Source organism: Mesoplodon densirostris, chromosome 13 (genome assembly GCF_025265405.1).
Source record: "Mesoplodon densirostris isolate mMesDen1 chromosome 13, mMesDen1 primary haplotype, whole genome shotgun sequence".
Classification (NCBI taxonomy): Eukaryota; Metazoa; Chordata; class Mammalia; order Artiodactyla; family Ziphiidae; genus Mesoplodon; species Mesoplodon densirostris.
In genome coordinates this window covers 3791599-3813900 of record NC_082673.1, presented here as the reverse complement: position 1 = coordinate 3813900, position 22302 = coordinate 3791599, and the positions used below count along the sequence as shown (strand labels likewise).

Below are 22302 nucleotides of genomic sequence, written 5' to 3'. Positions count from 1 at the left end.
GGGGTATGGATAAAGTACACAACACACGATACCATACAATCACTAATTTCTCCACGGTTGCTAAGATTTAGGCCAAAATCAGTTTGCTAGGGGAAGAAGAACAAGACTGAAAATTGTAAAGCCTTTTAAAAGGCCTGGAAAACTTGAGAAGAGTAACTCTCTTGTTAAGAGACTTCTGAACCCCTTAAGCCGTCAAAAAGCAAGTATTTGTTACATTTTCCTTACTCCCTTTTATGTCTGCATTTTCTATTGCCATTCACAAACGTCTGTAGGACAATGTTAATCCATACCTATGTTTTAAAATTGCAAAGTATTTACAACTTGCAAACCTCTTGGTGCAGATGGATAATCAGAATCGTCCAGCTCTCTCTCCACCATCTTTCCATGCCGCCATAATGGCGGGCATGAATGTCCTGGCTAATGCTCTCAAGACCATCAACAATTCCTAAAAGAGAGGCAGATGCCAGGTTCTTACCGGGCTGTGCTCCAAAACCAACGTCTGGTTTCTAACTGTGATGGTGAAACGTGGTTACATTGGCAAATTTGAAATCACTGATGACCACAGAGCTGGGAAAACTGCTGTGATCTTCACGGGCAGTTTACACAAGTGTGGTGCGATCAGCCCCAGATTTGATGTGCAGCTCAAAGATCTAGAAAAATGGCAGAACAACCTGCTTCCATCTTTTCAGTGTGGTTTCACTGTCCTAACAACGTCAGCTGGCATCATGGACCACGAAGACGCAAGACAAACATACACAGGAGGGAAAATCCTGGGATTCCTTTTCTAGGGATGTAACACATATGTGCAAATAAAATGCCTCAATGGAAAACAAGCAGAATTGTCCAATGTAAACAACACCTCCCAATTGTACAGCAGGTTGTTCACAGAAAAGTCTTTTATACAACAGTTGGCAGGATTCCAGGCACTTAGGCAAAACACCCTGGGGAACATAGAAAATAATATTTGTCCAGGTCATATTCCCCTTGATATTAAAAACCTTCAATATTTCAAAGAAATTACATCTCATCTCTTCTTAATCCAATTTTCCCCCTGAATTCAGTTGTCTTGTTAAACTGTGATGCCCAGTAGATCTTTGTTAGTGTCCTAAGGCTGCACTGCCCAATATGATAGAAACAGTTACATGTGGCTATTCAAATTTAAATTAATTAAAATTTAATACAATTTAGAATTGTTCTTCAGTAATGCTGGCCACATTAAAAGTGCCCAGTAGCCATGCGTGGCTGGTGGCTACCGTATAACACAGCACAGATATCCATCGTCATGGAAAGTTCTATTAAACAGCACTACTCAAAAGGCAACTTTTTATTTTTCCTTCTTCTTTTAACCGGAAAGTTACATTTTGGCATAAAGTAAATGAATTTTCAAAAAGCTAGAGGTGACCAGATAGTTTGAAACTGCAGATTCAGTCTCAAAATCTAAACCAAAATAATTCCAAATATCAGTTACCAAAGCGAATGAAAATAAACTAATACAAGACTTCTCTGCCCATTTCTGCTGGCTGAACACCAAGTCATCTTTCAAGATTCAGCTCTGGGACTTCCCTGGTGGTCCAGTGGCTAAGGCTCCACATTCCCAGTGCAGGGGTCCAGGTTCGACCCTGGTCAGGGAACTAGGTCCCACATGCTGCAACTAAAAGATCCCACATGCCGCAACTAAAGGATCCCACATGCCTCCACTAAAGGATCCCACATGCCGCAACTAAGACCCAGTGCCCAGTGCAGCCAAATAAAAAAAAAAAAGATTCAGCTCTCCTAGAAAGGCCTTCCTGACTCTGCTCAACCCCCGTGGGCCACCAGAAAAATGATCACTACTCCGCTCACTGAATTCTGCCCATGGGTCCAGCAAGGCTCCCAAATAAAAATATTTTTATCTACTTCATTGTCTCTACCTCTGTCTCTAGATGTTTAAGAGCATGGACCTTAGCCCACTGGTCATTATAACCCCAGTCTGCACATACCTAGTAGGGAACATAATAAAAACTAAACCAACCGCCAGTGCTGAGAAAGCTCTCCGCTCTCTGCAGGATAACTATTTTCTTGTTTTTAGCCTTTTCTCTTTTTCAACAATTTGCAAGAGGCTACGAAAAGTTCATCATCTGAAAACATTGGGAGTGTTGCAGTCAGGAGTGATGGGGCAAAACGTCAAGTGCGTGGAATTGGGGAGCCCTTGCGTTTCCCACCCGCGGGTGCATGCCGATCCCCTGGGGAGCGTGTGAAGCGGCTCCGGCCGGTCTGGGGTGGCGTCCGAGAGTCTCTGCAACAAGCTCGCTGGTGCTGCCGCCGCTGCTGCCGCCTCCGGTCCCCAGGCCGCGCTCAGCTCCTCAAGGACGGAGGTGGGAGCCCTTTAAAGCCCAGGTGGCGCCTTGGTCCGCGGAGCCGCGGTCCCTGCGCACTTCCCATGGCCGCCAGCGGGGACACTGCCAGCTGTGCTGCTCTCTCCCGGGGGGACAAACCTGAACTCGACCTGTCCTAGTGGACACACACACTCCCGCGCACATGCACACATATCCACGCACACGCGCACGCACGCATGCGTTTCCTTGGTGGTCCTCCCTCCCTGTGCGCCCGCAGCTCGCATCCGTGTCAGGTACCCTGTGGGAGCGCTGCGACCAGACCTGCAACACGGAGCCCGCCATCCAGGGAGACATCCGGCTGATCAAGACAGCCCGCTGAGGAAGGCGGGAGTGGATAGGGATGCTGGAAGAATGTGTCAAACATGCCCCTTCTGTCTAGGAGACTCAGTCTATACTGGGCATCCCTGGCACCGTGCATGGTTTGCCAAGAGTTGAGCATCAGCAAATCCAGAATTACCCCGCGTTGCCTAAAATCGTGTGTGTACAGTGACTGTTACATAATATACCATGCACGTCTGTTTTAATTGAATTGAACAAAGATGCAAATACTTTGTCTGGCAGCTGCTCAGTTATTACAGGAAGGGGGAAACGTCCCTTAGCAAGTCCCGGGTGGTCAGAGAGGCCCCCAGAGAAGTTGGCCTTGAAGCTGAAACTTGAAGGTTAGGTGGGTAGCACCCGGTGTCAGCCACCCAAGGAAAGGGCAGGAGAAAAAGCATTCCAAGGCAAGGGATGAGCTGCTGTAGGGCCTGGAGGGAGAGATAGGGTGACCTGGACGTGGCATATAGCCCAAGGGGAGGATGGGACAGCCACCAGGATACAGAAGTAGAAAGGCCAGAACCCAGGTTGGGTCCCATCTCTCCCACATTCTTACAGATCGGCTCAGTTCACAGTTATTTCTTCTTCCACTAAATTCTACATCAGTTAACTATGGCCCATCATCTGTTACCTGGATTTTGTGATTTTTGCAAATGTCTCATTTACATGGGAAGCCCCTAGGGGAAAAGCCAGGGCTTGATTTTTCTTTGTGACATTGTCACACTGCGTTTCATACAGTTAGCACTCAGGAAATATTTCTTGGACAAATAAGTAGGACAATTAGAGAGGCCAGGATTTTTATAAGTGCAGGAGTCCATGTTTCCAGTAATTCATCTATTGCTCTGAGGATTCTAAGTTGGTTTTGCATTCTGTTTTTTTAAGACATCCCTGACTTATTTCAGATGCTCAGCACAGCGTGAACATAAGTTGATCGACCTTCTCTAAATCCTTTTTCTGTGTTTTTAACAGTAGTGCTTTACGCGGGAGCTCTTGCAAGTGCATAGTTGCTTCCTGTTGCTACAGTTGGTCTCTTGGGTGCGTTCTTCGAGGGCGTTCTGTGAAGATTCCGGCCCTTCCAGGTGGCAGTGCTACCTACACCGTGTGTTCCAGCCTGGGCCTAACCCAGCAGCGTGAGAACGCCTGGTGGGACCAGAGAAGGCTCCCGGCTCCCAAGCCCCTACTTCCCTCTCCCCCGTGCCTGCCCCGTGGAAGGTCAGCAGAGCTCTTCTGCCCACCTTCCTCTTGCTGCTCCCAGCCAGCTTTTGAAAGCTCCATGCTGTGACCCCGGATGACCTCTGACACTGAGTTGGCCAAACCCCAGCTCCTGGTAGAGCCAGCTTCCAGTGGAGCTTTGAGGAACCTCAGAATCCTGTACCTGGGTCCTATTGCTAGCAACCGTTTCACTCACAGAACATTTTTAAAGCAAATGAGCTGCACCCTCCTTTACAGGTAGTGCTATGTACCGTGTGTTTTTTGAAGCACTTGATAATAGTGACTAATTTGATCTTCCTGGACATTCTCCACAGAAACTGCTTTCTTGCACTCTTCTCTTTTTCACAGGGGAGGAACTGAAGCCACAGAGCTGGATCCAGGCTCTGAACCAGCACACTCTACTGCCTCTTGCTTCGCTTACTAAGAAAAATAAATTCCTTTTTTTTCTTTTGCTGTTCCTAAAAATGTCATTTATACACATCCATCTCTTTTCTAAAACCCTGTCAAAATGACAGTAAAGGAATTTTTATAAAAAGTATTGACCCAAAATTATAGAAAGAAGGAGAGAAAGAGATAAGAGCAGTCAAGAAAGCTCAGCGATTTCTGAAGACACAGTGGAAGGAGGCTGGTATTTCTTTACATGAAGCCCACCGGGTGACAAGCCCCGACAATACAGCGGGTCTTCCCATCAGCATCTCACTGCCTCACTCTTAGCTGTGAAGGGATGGCCAAAGTGTGCATTTCAAGAAATCGTCATGAAAAACACCGCATCTGTTACAGTTCTGGAAGGAAACAGATGGCACACTCAAACTTCGACATTTAAAGGAAATTTAATGGGGTGACAGTTGCCAAAAGTAGGCAGTGCCCACAGGTGGCTCAGTAGGAGGGAGGGGTTGCTAGGATCTGGAGAATGTAGCTGTTTGGAGAGGCCACGGCCCTGGAGCTGTGGCCTTTGGGAGAAGAAACTCGGCTTCCCCAGCGGGTGGGAGGAGCCTGGGGGAATCAGCCCCTCAACTCACGCTCCTTTTCCCGAGTCTCTCACAGGCCAAGCCCAAACAGAAGCTCAAGGGCAGAGGAACCTACTGATGCCACCTCCGTGGCAAAAAGCAGAGAATCTGTATGACCTTCGGTGTAGGTTGGTGGGGTCAATGGAACATATTTGTCACCAAGACCAAAACAAACAGAGGAGTGACAGGAGGAAAGGAAGATGCAAAGACAATGCAGAGAGCAGAAGAAACCATAATTAATATCCTTGAAGAGAGAAGAGGATATATACCTTTTCCGTCATATATCCCATGTATGATATGAAAAGGATTAAAGAAGGAAGAGACCATGGATATCATGAACTTTGGGTGATTGTGATGCGTCAGTGTACATTCATCAACTGTAACAGATGTCCCTCTGGTGGGGGGATGGATATTGGGGGAGGTTATGCATGTGGAGGGGACAGGGGTTATACAAGAAATCTCAGTACTTTCACCTCAATATTGCTATAAACTTAAAACTGCTCTAGGGGCTTCCCTGGTGGCACAGTGGTTGAGAATCCGCCTGCCAATGCAGGGGACACGGGTTCGAGCCCTGGTCCGGGAAGATCCCACATGCCGCAGAGCAACTAAGCCCGTGTGCCACAACTACTGAGCCTGCGCTCTAGAGCCTGCTAGCCACAACTACTGAAGCCTGCGTGCTGCAACTACTGAAACCCGCACGCCTAGAGCCCGTGCTCTGTGCACCACAATGAAGAGTAGCCCCGGCTCACCGCAACTAGAGAAAGCCCGCATGCAGCAATGAAGACCCAACGCAGCCAAAAAATAAGTTAATTTAAAAAAAAAACCACTCTGAACAATAGTCTTAATTTAAAAAAAGAAGAAGCATTCTCATCTAGACCTTCTTAGGATGCTATTGGAAAATGTCCTTCAGTAAAACAAGGGAATGAACCAAGAAAAAAGGGAACATAGGCTCCTAGTATATATAAGAGAAACATGTGTGCCAAACAGATCCATCAAGAAGTAACAACATAGAAGCATGTAATTTAGAAATTTGGAGGTTTTTTAGGGAAAAAAATAGCTGAAAGAATTGAAAGAAGTCATCCCTGGGGAGTGGAACCAGGGGTAAAGAAAGGTAGGAGACTGCTATTTGTCAGTGTCATCCTCTGAGCACTGTTTTAAGGCTACATAGAACATGACTTTCATAAAAATTGAAGTCAATAAATGACTTTTTGTCTAACACCTGGCTACGTTTGGTTTTTATTCCCCCAGTCAAAATGCCTCAGGAACACTTCCCACCCCTCCCAGTAAATTAACCTCCATTCATTGGTTCACCAAGCTATTTCCATTTTCTATCTGCCATAGACTGTGTTTAGGCAAAAGAATTTATAAATATGTTAGAGAATTCCCACCCATGAAGAACTTCCCATGTGATTAAGAGGTGAGAAATAAACGATTTCATCATAATAAATGAGACATCAGAAGTTAGATGGTGCCAGTTATAACTGTTACAGGAGGTAAGAAATGAATCTCTGTGAACAATCGCAATCAAGAAAAGCTCCAGGATAAACAGGGATCTGAAGTGGGTATTAGTATGGTTAGGTTTTGAGGAGAGAAAAGGGGTGAGTGTCCAAGACTGAGGTGGGAGCCGAGCAAAGACAAAATCAGGAATAACTCAGAGAACGGCGAGCAGATAAAGGTCTGGCTCAGGGTGGTTACCGGACCAGTCGCTACAAGGGAAAAGCCCTTTAATGCATTCATTCATTCTCACAGCAAGCATTTATTGTACCCGGCACGTGTCAGGAGCCGCACCGGCTGCTGGGTCTGCAGCAATGCTCTGCCGAGGAGGCCAAGGTCGACTGGACAAGAGACAGCAAGACAGCCGTGGGCCATCCAGTCGGGGTTTTTCCTGTTTCCGTTTGCTGAATCCCTGACTCTAGAAGAGAGCCAATCACAGCTTAGGCTTTCGTGGATGTTGGCTCATGAAGTTCAAAAAAGATAACAGGACTAATACAGCCAGACTGAGCACGCCGCTTGCTACAAGAGCGCCCAGAGGGGGCCTCACTCAGTCTTAGGGAGGCAGGAAAACTTCCCAGCTGACTTGAGAGAGAGAACAAGTGCTGTGTTTTTTCAATTCTAATGGGAACACTTTTTCACTTAGGACATACCTGAGAGTGGTATACATCTCGCAATTCATAGGTGAATTGGGAACATTGTTTCTCTTTGCCAGCGGCATATAAAATCATGGTGCACCCTGCAGGCAATCACATCTTGGGCTTGTTGAGATGTGGTCCCCAAGCCAGAGTCTTCCCTTTCCAGAAATCTGCACGGCCATTAGAGTCGCCAGATCTCACAGATTCCACCTCTGTAAGGACCTTTGTGTACCCCCACTCCTCCTCACCACCCGCTACAGTGCGTTCCTTCAGCTGCTGGCTCTGCTTCCTCTGACCCAACCCTTGTCCTTTCCCGCCTTCCATCCATCCCTCAACCAGGCAGATCGTTCCTTCAAGACAAAGTCTCCACTCAGCAGCATGGCGTCCAAGGCCTTCTGAGACCCGGTCTCCACCAGCTGCCTGTTTCTCCACCTCTCCCACTCTTGCACTTGGCTAACTCCCAGCTTATTTTATGGACTCTAAGATGCCATCGGTGGTAAGTCACACCTTTATTTTATGGAACATTAAGAAAGAAAAAGAGACTCTCAATCAAATGGTGACATGCTGTCTCAGGCCAGGTGCCCCAGGAAAAACGCCTCTGAGGAGATTTGAGGGCAGAAGGTTGATTGGGAAGGCTCCCCAGAACAATAGGGGCAAGCGAAGGATCGCCGAGGAGATATACCAGCCCCATAGGGAGCCCAGCAGCGGATGGCCCTACAGAGTCTGCCCGCATGAAGGTGGGGGGAAGAGCTTTGAACCCCACGTAGACTAGTCACTGAGCATAAGGTGTAGCCTTGGGTGAGGCAGGTAGACCCCAGCTGAGAGCTGTCCTCTGTCAGCACTCTGAGAGATGAACTTGACAGAGCATGTGGGCAGCACCAACCTCATCCACTACAAACGCGTCTACTGTAAGGTGGTTTCTGATGTGATGTGTTAGGATAGAAAAGCTGGGCACCTTCCAATCAGTTAAATACGCTATATATGTAGTCGATTCCCTTTCTACCGACATCGTTTAGAGTTAGTTTTGGTGACCTGCAACAAAGAATCCCCATAATGCAGAGTAGAAGGAGGTCCCAGAGGGAAAATGATACACCTAGTTTGTTTTTTTTAATATCGAAATTATTTTTAAGTATATAGTTCAGTGGTGTTAAGTACATTCACATGTTGTGCAACCATCATCACCATCCGTCTCCAGAACATTCTCATCTTGCAAAACTGAAACTCTGTCCATTAAACAGTAACTCTTCCTCTCCCCACCCCCACCCCTTAGCAACCACCATTCTACTTCCTGTCTCTGTGAATCTGATACTCTAAGTACCTCATATGAGCAGAACTGTACAGCATTTGCCTTTTTGCAACTGGCTTATTTCCCATAGCATAATGTCCCCAAGTTTCATCCGTGTTGTAGCATGCAAGAGAATTTCCTTCCTTTTTAAGGCTGAATCATATTCCATTATATGGGCATACCACATTTGTTTTTCCATTCATCCATCAATAAACATTTGGGTTGCTTCCACCTCTTGGTTGCTGTGAAAAGTGCTCCTATGAGTGTGGGTGTGCAAATATCTCTTCAAGACCCTACTTTCAATTACTTTGGGTATGTACCCAGAAATAAGATTGCTGGCTCATATCGCAGTTCTATTTAACGTTTTGAGGAGCTGCCACACTGTTTTCCATAGTGGTTGCACCATTTTACAATCCCATGAACAGTGTACAGGGTTTCCAATTTCTCCACATCCTTACCAACACTTGCTATTTTCTAGGCATTTTTATTTTTTAATAGTAGTCATACTACTTGGTGTGTGGTGATACCTCACGGTGGTTTTTATTTGCATTTCTCTGATCGTTAATGATGTTGAGCATCTTTTCAAATGTTTTTTGGCCATTTGCATATCTTTGGAAATATACCTCTTCAAGTCTTTTGCCCATGTTTTAACCGGGTTCTTTGATTTTTGTTGTTGTTGACTTGTAGGAATCCTTTCTATATTCTGGATATCAACCCCTATTGGATATATGCTTTGCAAATGATAGTGTAAACTCGTGAGCTTCATACTTTCCTGCTGCCGCAACAACTCCACAGACAAGCTGTGAACACGCAGCCCAGGTGACCAGGTGCGTCAGTGTGATAAGCCTGACCTCTGCCTCAAATGCCTTTCTTACGCCCCCGTGACCTAGTGACCTTCACACGCACCAAAGCCTTTTTCTTGTGTACTCCACGCTGACCTCCAATAAGGATGCTGTGTCTCTCAGCCCTCCACTTGCTGGGCTGAGCTGGCTCAACACATATATTTCCCCCATTCCACAGGCAGCCTTTTCACTCTGTTGATAGTGTCCTTGGATGCACAAAAGTTTCAAAGTTTGCTGTAGTCCCATTTGTCTATTTTGCTTTTGTTGTTTTGGTGTCATATCAAAGAAATCATTGGCAAATCCAATGTCATTAAGATTTCCCCCATGTTTTCTTCTAGAAGTTTTATAGTTTTGGGTCTTATGTTTAGATCTTCTATTTATTTTGAGTTAATATTTTTTATTTGATGTAAGAAAAGGGTTCAACTGCATTCTTTTGCATGAAGACATCCAGTTTTCCCATCACCATTTGTTGGAGAGATCATCCTTTCCCAATTGAATGATCTTGACAGCTTTGTCAAAGACATTTGACCATATACACAAGGGTTTATTTCTGGGCTGCCTATTCTATTCCATCAGTCTATGTGTCCATCTTTATTCCAGGACTGCACTGTTTTGATTACTATGGCTTTGTAACCCGTTTTGAATCCAGGAAGTCTGAGTCCTCCAAATTTGTTCTTCTTTTTCAAAAAAATTTTTGGTATTTGGGGTCACCTGATTCCATATTAATTTTGTTTTTTGTTTTTTTCTATTTCTGCAAAAAATGCCATTGGGATTTTGACAGGACACCTACTTTTATGCACATCAAGTTTATGGCTCCTGTGGGTATCCAAGTCCAGTAGGCAGTTGGTTAGGACTCAGAAGGCACAGAGGATGGAATCAGTCATCTTACCTAACGTTCTCAAGAAGCTTCACATGATCGTTGCCTTCCAAACAAAGCAGCAGGAAAGATAAATCCCGAAGGAAAAGGAGTTTCTGTACTGTCAACATTTGTCTTACTTCTCTGTTCATCCACAGAGTCTATACTCAGTATTTTAAAAATAAAATCATTTGACCTGATTCTCCTCAAAGAAAAAAGATAAGACTTTGCTAAAGTTGAGGGAAACCACACTCTATGAGGCAAGGAGGAGGCTACCTTTCACCCTAGTCCCTCCATCTGACCTGAGTGCTACACCCAGTGCCCAGATACACCTTGGCAAGGTAGCCTGGGGCTGGACAACCAGCCGCCCAGACCTACTGAGGTCTGAGGACATAGCCCAGGGATCTGTATTATGACCAAGCTCCCCTGAGATTCTTAAGCATATGAACATTTGAAAAACACTGAACTGGAACAAATAAAAGTTTTACCCAAAGGAATTCAACTCAGGAAATAATTATCATCATCATAGAATAGTAAAGATACTGGCAGAGTTGTCAACATACAATACATGGTAGGGCGTTTTACAAATGTAGCATATGTTGATTCTTCCTAAGACTCTTATATCCTTATTTCTGTTTAAAATGTGAAGCTTATTCTTTAAGAAATACAATCATTAAGTATGCCTTCAGCCGTGCTACTAACTTTCTCTTTAAGTTTGAATAAAATTCCCAATCATATTTGATATCATGATTCTCATACTTGGGAAATCCTTTACACTCAGCTGTTAAAATCATTAAGCCAATGTCCTCGATTTAATCTTTAAGGTTGACCAGCCAGCGTTGAGTCACCGTAATCTTCTAGGTCAGACAGGAAGAGAATTGACGTCGTTATAAAATACCACTGCGTAAGTGTCTTTGAGAAAATGGCACCCAAGTGGACACAGTTGGGTAATGAGATGTGATGGACAACAGTCCCCGGGCAAGTGAGCTGGAATGCCAGGCCCCTGGCATTGCGCCCCTCCCGTTGCCCTTGCATGAGCTGTCGAGGATCTGTGACACACTTTCTCTGACATAACACATCTCAGGGATGTATCAAGATGTTTCCTCTCCCCCAACATCAACCAGCCTATTAGGAATGATGATTTGGCCCGTACTATGCTCAAGGGACCAATGCAATAAGGGATGTTTCATACAAAGGGGCTTCCACCGTGAGCCAGCAACGCTGATCTGCAGCTAAAAACAGAGATGCACAAAAATAAACCTTCAACTTCTCACCCTGAACAATGAAGATGTTTTCCAGAAAAAAATGCACAGGATCTAAACAGCCTCGGAGGTAGCCAGCTCTTTTCTCCGGCTTTTACTTTTTAAACAAGAAAAAAATAAAAAAGGACATCAGCTGACCCAGCTGGTTTACCTCACTAATCTGTAACAGCAACGGCCCAAAAGAGAGTTATAATATAAACATGCCGGAACGGTCTTGTCCGCTTCTCTGTAGCTTTCAGCCACAAACAGAAAAGTATAACTAGACATTAATTTTAATATCATAATGAATATAAATACTTCCATGTCAGAAGTCCATGTTAATATTCAACTCGATTTCAAAGAGACATGCCAAAAACGTGGTTCCCATCACACACCATCCTCTCTCTCGCCCTCTGTCTCTCCTCCCCAGCTTAAGTCAAGGGGAGGGGAAACTTGAGGTGATTATCGGAGGACAGAGAGGTAGATGATTATATGAATCCACATCGCCCAGGACCCGTGATGGCGTGGACAGGCAAGTCCAGGAGCCAACCGTAGCCCAGAGGATCAAACGCTGAAGACAAGGTGGCTCTCAAGTTAATTCATGTCAAAATTAATATTTTAAAATATCACTGACTCTCATCCCAGGGTCCTGATCATAAGACAGGAGGATGCAAGCCCACACCTAGGCAGTGAGCCTAACTCTGCCCTAGTGAATATTGTGGTTAAAGAAAAACAAAGAGGTGGCCCTCACAGGACCCGCGAGGCCCCAGGCAGTGCAGGAAGGGGGCGAGGCTGGGCACCCAACATCCAGAGCAGTGGCCCACCTGCCGGTCCACGTTTACATACAACGTCCCCTGTCACTGCCACCTTCCTGCCGGCGTCCCCAGACCAGCTCCATTCCAATAAATGTCCCTAGTCCCTTCCAACTTCCAACAGGCTTATTTAAACGTCTGCTGTAGAAGCTACATTCTACTTGTGCCTTCCTTTCTGTTTTAACCACAGTCAATCCAGGCAAAGACAGTATCCTATGTGTCCCAAACATTCTAGCCACAGGGATGTGGAGAGGAGGCCTGGGGGACCTCTGCCTCTAGAGGGTGTGCGATTGGCCGCTCTGGCACACCTCTGCGCACCCCTTAGCTCCTAGATCTCTCCATCTGCTTGTGGGAGTGTCCACCCTGGTGGGGTCTTTTTTTTTTTTTTTGGCCATGCCTTGTGGCTTGTGGGACCTTAGTTACCCAACCAGGCATTGAACCTTGGCCCCCTGAAGTGAAAGCACCAAGTCCACTGGACTGCCAGGGAAGTCCCCACCCTCGTGCTTTTCCAGGCCTCGTGCAGCCACTGATTCCCCTCTCCCAACCATAAATCCACCTCCCCCATACCATCCACAGTGTAAAAGCACACACGCAGCTCTCCTCACTTCCCCCTTTCCCAGGGGCCTCTGGCCAGATTTGGGGGTGTCGACGGAAATAATCCATAAGCAATCTACCAAAGGAATAGAAAAGAGTTTGGTCTGAGCCAAACTGAGGTCTATAGCCCAGGAGACACAGATTCAAGAAGCACTTGAACTGTGTCCTGCCCGACTACAAAACGGGGCAAGCTTATAAAGGCAAAAACCGCAGAATTAGGTAACGTAAGTTGTTTTTCAAGAATTATAATGGGAGCTGGGAAGAAGCGAGGGTGCTTGTTAAGCAAGGATCGGGTGGGGTCTGAAGTGGTTGCACGCTCAAGGGGAGACCTTGAGACCATGAGGTGGCAGCTGGCAGCTGTTCCCAGATAGTGTTCTGAAAATGGCTGGTGGTGTCCTTGAGTTTGATACAGTTCAGAATTTAAGTTCTCAGTGACGCACGAACAACGTATCTGAAGCCACATCCATAATGACCACCAGGCTCCATTTTGGACGCCTGAACCCCAGTTACTCCATTTTGACTTTTAAATGCGTTTTTTTCTTGAATGGTTAAAGCAGATGTACGACACACGTTTAAAAGGCCACAAACACGCTCTCTAGTTTGTTAGCATGAAGCTTAAGTTAAGTCATGTATAAGCCAGAATGACGTCCCCATACCTCGATGTGTGAAAATGTCTTCCATCAGGGGAAAGGGACCAGGGGAGAGAGCAACCATTCAGCGCATCTTAACTTCCAGCGGAGCTCACACCCTGGCCACTGCTCCGTGGCGCGTCTGTGCCGGAGACCGGGGGAAGTGACCCCATCCTCCTGTGCACTCAGCTCTGCTGGAAATCTGAGAACTGCCCGGGGATCAAGGAAGCTGGGTGGGCAGGAGAGACGGGCGGTGACTGTACATGAGAATTCTAGGAAAGCAGGACTTGGGGACACCCCTCGGCAATGTCCAGTCCAAGACCATTGTTCTTATCAGTGTTGGGAGAATGTGAAAAGCATCGTGTTCCTGAAAGACAGAACGACAAAATGCCAAGTGTCAGATTCCTAACACTGTGACTCACGACAACTTCTCCCCTCTTGTTCATTCTTTCCATTATTTTCTCCCGAGTAAATACTCACCGAGCCCCTGCTCAGCATCCAGGATCACTCTTTGTGCTGGTCATAGTGGCGTCAGTGACTTACTTTAAATTATTTCAGTATAGTCAGTGTGCAAGTGTGTGTGCCAGCTAGTTTCAGCTTGAATTCCTGCGCGTGTGATCAGGAATGCATGCCCCGGGGGCCGTCCGCTGGCTGCACATCCTAGACACCACCCAGAGGCAGCTTCCAGGCTTCTGCCCCGCAGATCCCAGCTGGCGCTAAGGATAGGCTTTTGGAATCCTGACCATCAAACATGGGTGTTCGTTGCCGACACCAGCGCCTTACTAATTATAATGAATGTGAGGAGTGGGCTCTTACTGGCTAAAACATTCAGGACAGGAGAACTGGTGTAAACTGTTGGGACTTTCAGTTTGGCAAGATGAAAACGTTCTGGAGGTACATATGGTGGTGATGGTTGTACAGCCATATGAATGGACTTCATGCCACTGAACTGTACACTTAAAAATGGTTTAAAACGTAACTTTTATGTTACGTGCTTTTTTTTTTTTTTTTTTTTCGGTACGCGGGCCTCTCACTGTTGTGGCCTCTCCTGTTGCGGAGCACAGGCTCCGGACACGCAGGCTCAGCGGCCATGGCTCGCGGGCCCAGCCGCTCCGCGGCATGTGGGATCCTCCCGGACCAGGGCACGAACCTGTGTCCCCCGCATCGGCAGGCAGACTCTCAACCACTGCACCACCAGGGAAGCCCATGTTATGTGCATTTTATCATAAAATTTGTTTAAGGTTTATTATAAAGCAGAAGCTAATAAAAAATTTTTTAAAAATTTGTTTAAGGTTTAGACACTGCCCATCCTTGCATGAACAGGGACTAACGATAGTGAAGCTTGTCACCAGCATCCTTCAGAAAGGCCCCCAAGGCTAGGTCCCTGCGGGGGTCTGTGCCTCACCTTTGCTTTAGGAGGATTTCTGATTGCTTAGTACCAACAAGAAAGGTTTCAAATTCAGCCCCTCAAGGAGAGGCCAGCAAGCTTTTGCAGTAAAGGGCCAGATAGTAAGTATTTTATCTTCGTGGGTCACAGAGTCTGCTGAGATTACTCAGCTCTGCCATCATAGCAGGAAAGCAGTCACGGGCAGCACCTAAATGAATGAGTGTAGCTGTTTCAATAAAATTCCATTTACAAAAATTTGGCCCAGAACTCAGTATGCCGCCCTCTGCTCGAAATTGCTGGAATGCTGCGTGTCCCTTGAGCAGTCTTTTCACACAAGGTGAGGTGAGACCACTTCTACTTGCTTTGCCGAATGATGTTTACTGCCTGAGCGTCCGTGTGGTAGACCCCTTGGGTAAGGCTTTCTTACTGCATAGCCTAGAAGTGGGATGGGCTGGGTCGTCAGCCTTCACACCTCAAATGTCCTGGGTAACCCCGTCATCTGCCTCAGAGAACCGGGAGGTGGCGTGACCACAAGGCTGCGGGCTCTGCCACAGACGGCCAGTTCTTTTCATTTAAAAGTAAAACATACCAAAAAAAAAAAAAAAAAAGGTAAAACATGCAATGCAATACTACTCAGCCAAAAAACGAAAAAAATAAGGCAACATGGATGAACCTAGAGATAATCATACTAAGCAAAGTTAAGTCAGACAGTGAAAGACAAATACCATATGATATCACTTACGGGTGGGATTTAAATATGATACAAATGAACTTATTTACAAAACAGAAACAGTCTCACAGACATAGAGAACAGACTTGTGGTTGCCAAGGGGGAGGGGGTGGGGGAGGGATGCATTGGGAGTTTGGGATGAGCAGATGCAAACTCTCAATATTACATACAGAATGGATAAACAACAAAGTCCTACTGTAGAGCACAGGGAACTATATTCAATACCCTGTGATAAACCATAATGGAAAAGAATACGAAAATGAATATATGTGTGTGTGTGTGTGTGTGTGTGTGTGTAACTAAATCACTGCTGTAAGCAGAAATCAACACAACATTGTAAATCAACTATACTCAATAGAATAAATTAAAACAAAAATAAGGCAAAGCATTCTGCATTAAAGGGGTAAGAGCTACAGGAGGATAGAAATGAGGGAACTGGGTTTTCGCAGGGAGGAGATGGGGGTGCTAACTGTGCATTTCTAGGAGGTACTGGGCTTGCTGGGAGGAGGTGAGCTTCAACCCCAAGGAAAGCCGCCCTTAGCTTATCTCCCTGATAAGTTTCAGGCACTTCCCTCAGAGAATCCACCCTTTAACACCTTCTTTGATGAACTAGAGCTAAAAAGGAAGGAAGTCTTTGTATTCATTTATTTATTTTATGTTTCTCGATTATATCTTTCTCCTCTGATTTGCCTTAGATCTGAGAAATGCAGAAAATGTGTTTTACTGGTATTTCTTTTTAGCACTTCTGATATTCTGGGGCCAGACATTCAAATCCTGTGTAACCCAGCACAAGTTGCTAACCTCTCTAAGCCTCGGCTTGCACTGTAAGATGGGGCTGGTTGTGTGGTGAAGATTGAGAATACACACGAAAGTGCTTAGTGTAGCAGCACCCTTGATTATTACCCGGGCTGGCACTGCCCTCCCGGCCAGGGCACGTGATGTTCAGAGTCCTCTCTGGTCTAATGGAGTTGCATTGCATTTGGGACAGAGGAAGGTGTGCTCTTTGCAAAGAGCATGGTCGTATCATGGGAAGAATGTGGCCTTTGCAGCCCAGACTTGGGCTCAAATTCTTGCCATACCTATTTGCTCACTCAGTGACCTTGAGTATTTAATTAACATCTGAATCCCATTTTCCCCTTCTCGCAAATGAATATCTAATACTCATTGGATTGGAGATAACGCTCTTAGGGCATTATCTGGATGGACCGACTCCTGTTAATTTTCTCCTTTCCCCTTGTAACAACTTCACAGGAAGGAGGAAAGGTAATCCTCCTTCTGGGGCCCCTCACTGTGCATTCCAGAAGTCCTGGGTGATGACTCAAAGTCAGGATGTGGCCCACTGTCCTGGCCATCGCTGGGAATATGGTGGAGGCAAATGCAACTTGCAAGAGTAAAGCAAAGTATCCCAGGCAATGAACTGGATTCCAGACCCTTTGAACAAATTATCATCCCCATACGAATTGTCCTCTTATCATTGGAACGTTTTTTGTTTGTTTGTTTGTCTTGTTTTGTTTTTGCGTACATGGGCCTCTCACTGTTGTGGCCTCTCCCGTTGCGGAGCACAGGCTCCGGACACGCAGGCTCAGCGGCCATGGCTCACGGGCCCAGCTGCTCCGCGGCATGTGGGATCTTCCCGGACCGGGGCACGAACCCGTGTCCCCTGCATCAGCAGGAGGACTCTCAACCACTGTGCCACCAGGGAAGCCCTGGAACGTCTTTCTTGATAAAATGATTTAAAATGTTAAAAATAAAGATTTTAAAAAGCCATAATTCTCCTTCCTTCTGTGACTATTTTTGTTTTTAGCTATTATCTTGCAGTCTTTGCCCACCTACAGACATGGTTTCTCATAGTTTCTGGCAAGGATTAAACTATTTACATCCTACTTTTTTATATGAAATTATTCATTTACCAGCACAGATCTCACATTATCCTATAAAATAGCTCCAGAACAGGCCACCATGTAAAAGTTTGACAATATTGGATGTGAATATTATATTCAGGTTTATGCTACAACAGGCCTCTTTATGACCATAGTTTTATTCTTTTTCATTTTTCTCTTTAGTAGATTATATTCTTTGCAAAAATTATGGAGGCTTTGATGCTTTATATTTGTAATGCATTCCCCTATAAAAATGCGAATGGCCCTTTGTTACCAAATAGTGGATTCTTCATCTGATTATAGCCAGGATTTTTGTTTGTTTGTTTGTTTGGCTGTTTTTTTAAAATTTGTACTGCAGTATAGTTGATTTACAATGTGGTGTTAGTTTCTGCTGTACAGCAAAGCGAATCAGCTATACATATACATATATCTACTCTGTTTGAGATTCTTTTCCCATATAGGTCATTACAGAGTATTGAGAAGAGCTATCTGTGCTATACAGTAGGTCCTTATTAGTTATCTATTTTATAGAGTAGTGTCTATTTGTCAATCCCAATCTCCCAATTTATCCCTACCCCACCCCTTTACCCCAGTAACCATAGGTTTGTTTTCTACATCTGTGATTCTATTTGTTTTGTAAGTCAGTTCATTTGTACCATTTTTTTGGATTCCACATATAGGCAATATTATACGATATTTGTCTTATCATATGATATTTGACTTACTTCACTCAGTATGACAATCTCTTAGTCCATTCATGTTGATGCAAATGGCATTATTTCGTTCTTTTCTATGTACAGCCAGGAATTTGATCTGGGGGCTGATTTCACACTTGGAGAAATTGGAGTACAAACACATTCTAACCGACCTGTCCTTAGAACCCATTCATGCAATGTACTCACCTCATTTTTAAATGACCAGGAAAAGCAATGCTGCTGCGTATTTCAGCAGTAGGATCCCATGACAGATGACCCAGCATTTCCAGAGAGAAAAACCACCCTGGACTCACTGGAAGTCTGGAGCAGAAGTAAAGTAATGGGGGAGGGAGGGCAGGAAGAGAATTAGGACAAATAATCTGTTACACATACATTGTGTGTAGCAAGAACAAACTGAAAGGGCACTCAGACTGCCTGAAGGGATAGGATGTAGCTGTCCTTCTGAATGGGTCTTATGTCCTATCGAAGCCCATTGTTTCATGGAACCCAGGTCTAACAATGTCCCATTGTGGCCATGCAAAGACCAGTTGGTTAAATCCGAGTTTTCCAGATCTCTGCCTTCACTTTCAGTCTCCCGGACTGTACCCCGAGGATGGCTCTTCTCTCACTGCCTGGGTTGCCACGCTGCTGGCCATGTAAGTAAGGATGGTTTACAGGCTCCTTGATCTGCTTGGAGGACACCGTAAATCTCTCACCTTGCTCTGACTTTATTAAGTGTAAAGACTATAGCACATATTTCCAGAGAGACGACAAGGGGAAAACTATCTCTAGAATTGCCGACCCTACTGCCCATTTGCAAAGCCACCTGTGGAGCCATGAGGATGCTTCACACAGATGGAAGATGGTCTTAAGGGTTTTATACAAATCAGTGCGTGGGTTGATACGTTCATTTTAAAGGGAATTTGAAGACCAACTTCAGTTGCAAGAGACTGCTTTGCTTTAAATAAGCCTGGAATGGGAATCAGTACCAAGAGGATTTTAAAATCCCTGCACTGAAACAACAACCCCTATGGCGACCGAGCGTTCTTGTTGCCCCAGATTTCTGGGTCACGTGACATCTCGCCACAAACGCACAAGGACTGGGTAACCAGCCAACTGGAGATGTTTAATAAGGAGGCACTGGAATGATGGAAAATTCCCTGGAAATCATCTATTTCCTATCTCACCTCCCAGATGGGGAAGGTGCTGGCTTCTAATGGGGAGGTTTTGCATTGCTTGCTGATGGTTTCTACAGAGAAGCAAAGAAATGAAAACCCAGATGTTTCAAAGAAGGGAAAATGTTGTCATTGCCATGTGCCCCGTGGTCGTGCCTTTGTCTTTTCCTTCTTATCTGGGTCGGAGGATCCTGGTAGAGATGGGCTTTCATACAAAACCCCTGCTGGACATGGGGTGAACAGAAAGAAGAGGCTGGGGGTCTCTTAGGCTGATTCCTTTGAAAAGGGGTGAGTTACAGAGTCTAAAGTATACTATTCTATCTGGTCAAGGAGCCTGGGGCATGGACGTGGAAGGAAAGCATCCCAGCTCTGACGCCACCTGCCCTGGGCGGTCACAGGCTGGCTGCTCCATCTCTCTGTTGCATCCCTTCCTCCATTTTTAAGATGGGGGTGATGATTGTCCTAGTGTTCTCACAAGGATACAAAGAGACCTAATGTAGATGGAAGTGCTTTATAAAAATAAGTTATGTGTCTTTTGGGTTGATTAACAAACACTGAGGGAAGGCTGGGACTTGGGCTTGCACGCTCAAGTGTGCCTCTTCCTAGCACTGACCGCACTCCTGCACCACTCACACTGAGAACTAGTTGAGAATTGCTTTCCGTATTTGCAGAAGCTGTATTTCCTCTTTCCTCCACGGGGGTCAGGGTGCCCGGAGGACCGACAACTTACTCGGGATTAGCAGGGAGCCCGTTAGGTTGAAGCTCGGTGGAAAAGGTGGAAATAGGCTGAGGGTGGAGGAGGTTTGGGACACAAACCATAACCCGCATTTCTCCTAACAGGACATTGATCAAACCTGGTTTTGGATGAAAGAGATGTAGGCGACATTTTCTAAGTCGTGTTTTGATCTTCTTAACTTAAAAGGTCTGCTTGGTATGTGCTTAGCTATGCTATGTATTTTTAAGACTCTCTGGGTCCAGTTCTTTAGATCTAAAACCCAATCCTTTGATTCATTAGAGTGTTATGCTTTTTCCTATCTGATTGTAAAAGAAGAGAAATATGTATTTTATCTAGGTAAGCCTGGTCCTCTTCACCAGCCTCAGTGAACACTTAGGGGGTGTGGGTGACTTGATGTCACCTGGAACCTTTGTCACGAAGTTCGTCACAGAAAGAAGTACGTTAAGTGATAATCCTTCCTGTGACCTGTTTCCCCATCTGTGAAGTGAGGAGTTTAGATTAGACGAGCCCATCCAGTCAACGTGGAGTAAACAGTGACCTTTCACGACGTGGATTTTCTCTTCTGCTTCTGCCCACCCACCCCTCCCCCCTCCCCTAACCCTGGGGTTTAGTAAATAGTAAACCCGCCCGCAGGGGCAGGAGCAGGGGCAGGGGCAGGAGAGGGGTCCTCACGGATTCCTCTGGTCCACTCAACCCTCACCCGCCTTTCCAATATCCACCAATGGGAAAACCCAAGATTTCTCTAAGTAGGTTGAATTCAGGTCAGCAATCATGTGGGGATTGACTCTTACAAAACAAAATCTGTGCTAGGCTCTGGGAATACAAAGTCAGTGCATGTCTGCCTTTAAGGGCCTTTCCATCTTAGTGGGGGAGAGAATCCGAGACACAGAACAGTGAGATAACAAAGCCAGGGCTCTGCAAGGCACATGCTCAGGTGTGGAGGAGCTCGGAGTGGGGAGAGAACCTGGACCAGTCCACTGGATCTGGTATGAGTAGAAGAATCACACAGCAATGCGGGTTCAGGTTGCAGGGCTCCACGGCCAACTGAGACCAAATAGAGTCAACTAGGACGTGTTGGAGCCCTAAGGACGGTTGAGCTACTTTCCAAACATTCTAATACGATGAGATTTCATCTGTCGGAGGTGAGAGAGCAGTGGTGGGAGATCCGCTGCACCTCCATTCACCTTCACACAATAGGTCTGATAAAGCCCCCTCTTCAAACAAAGTCTCGGCAATCACTTTATCAGATGTAATTACATTTTCTAATCTCACAGTGACTTCCTCACAGGTACTGAGAAACTCAGGTGAAGGATCTTCCCACAGGTTATCTGTTTAGGTTCTGTCCAGCTTACGGCTGTAGGTCTGAGCTTTATTAAGCATTGTCCTGGCCCTCCAGGTGGTGTCACAGCAAAGCAATCCCCTAGACCCGGAGAGAAATCCACCTCTATCCCTGAACAATGTCAGCACTATGCCACCCAGGCCCCTCCCTCTGCGTGAGAAACCTCAAAGGCATTTGGTGACATTAGGGTTGCGGAGGTGCCTGGTTTGTTCAGTGTGACCACCTGAGCTACACTCACCTCACAGGTGAGGTCTGGATTACACCTGAGGCTCATGGCTGCTAGACCCAAGATTCCACGTACAAGGACGCTGTCAGTGTGATGGGGTGATTAAAGACAGGTGGCATTAAAGCCTGGTCTGAGATTGCATAAAAATCATAGGTAGGAGGGTGACCCAGTTTGTCATCCAGGGCTTCTTATTTGTGAGTTAGTTAAAAGAAGAAAAACTTGGGGTGGGGGGCAGGGAGGGACAATGCTGGTACATATATCATTAGCCCTAAATGTCTTACAGTTCCTCAAGTCTTTCTTTTGGTGAATTCTTCTCTTTTTTTGGGAAATATTTTCCTAGTAGCTTTAGGATTTCTCCAGCTCTGATCGTGCTGCTTACTAAGCAGTGACTTGATTACAAGTCCCTTTACCCTCTCCGTACACAGTACAGAGACATCATTCTCCACCATACCTGAGGGCTACGGAGTTATAAAATTCAGTATTTCTCTCTTGTCCAGTTAGAAGCTTGAGTGTCTGTTTAGTTAAATCCTGTAACTTTGCAAGTCCATTCTTTGGAAATAACTGTGCAATGCTTCATTTCCCAGGCATATAGGAGATGTTCCTACCCCTCCACGTCAGTCCTCCCCCTTTCCCTCTGTCAAGTCTCACCTGATCTTCAAGGGGTAGCTGTTATGTCGTGGCACAGTAAAAGTGTCCTTATGAAAAAGTTCTCCTATATTTTTGTTACCAATTTGCCCTTGCAGAAGTGATAGGTGCTTCAACATCCAGTTAATTCAGGCACCATAAGATGGTAAACGGTGCAATGGGATTAATTAGCCCCTGGTCTGGGTGATCAAG

General features: G+C 45.7%; 1 pseudogene; it reads left to right on the top strand.

Moving 5' to 3' along the window:
* Positions 1–395: 395 nt before the first annotated feature.
* Positions 396–788, top strand: LOC132500906 (small ribosomal subunit protein uS8-like; annotated as a pseudogene).
* The last annotated feature ends 21514 nt before the right edge of the window (positions 789–22302 follow it).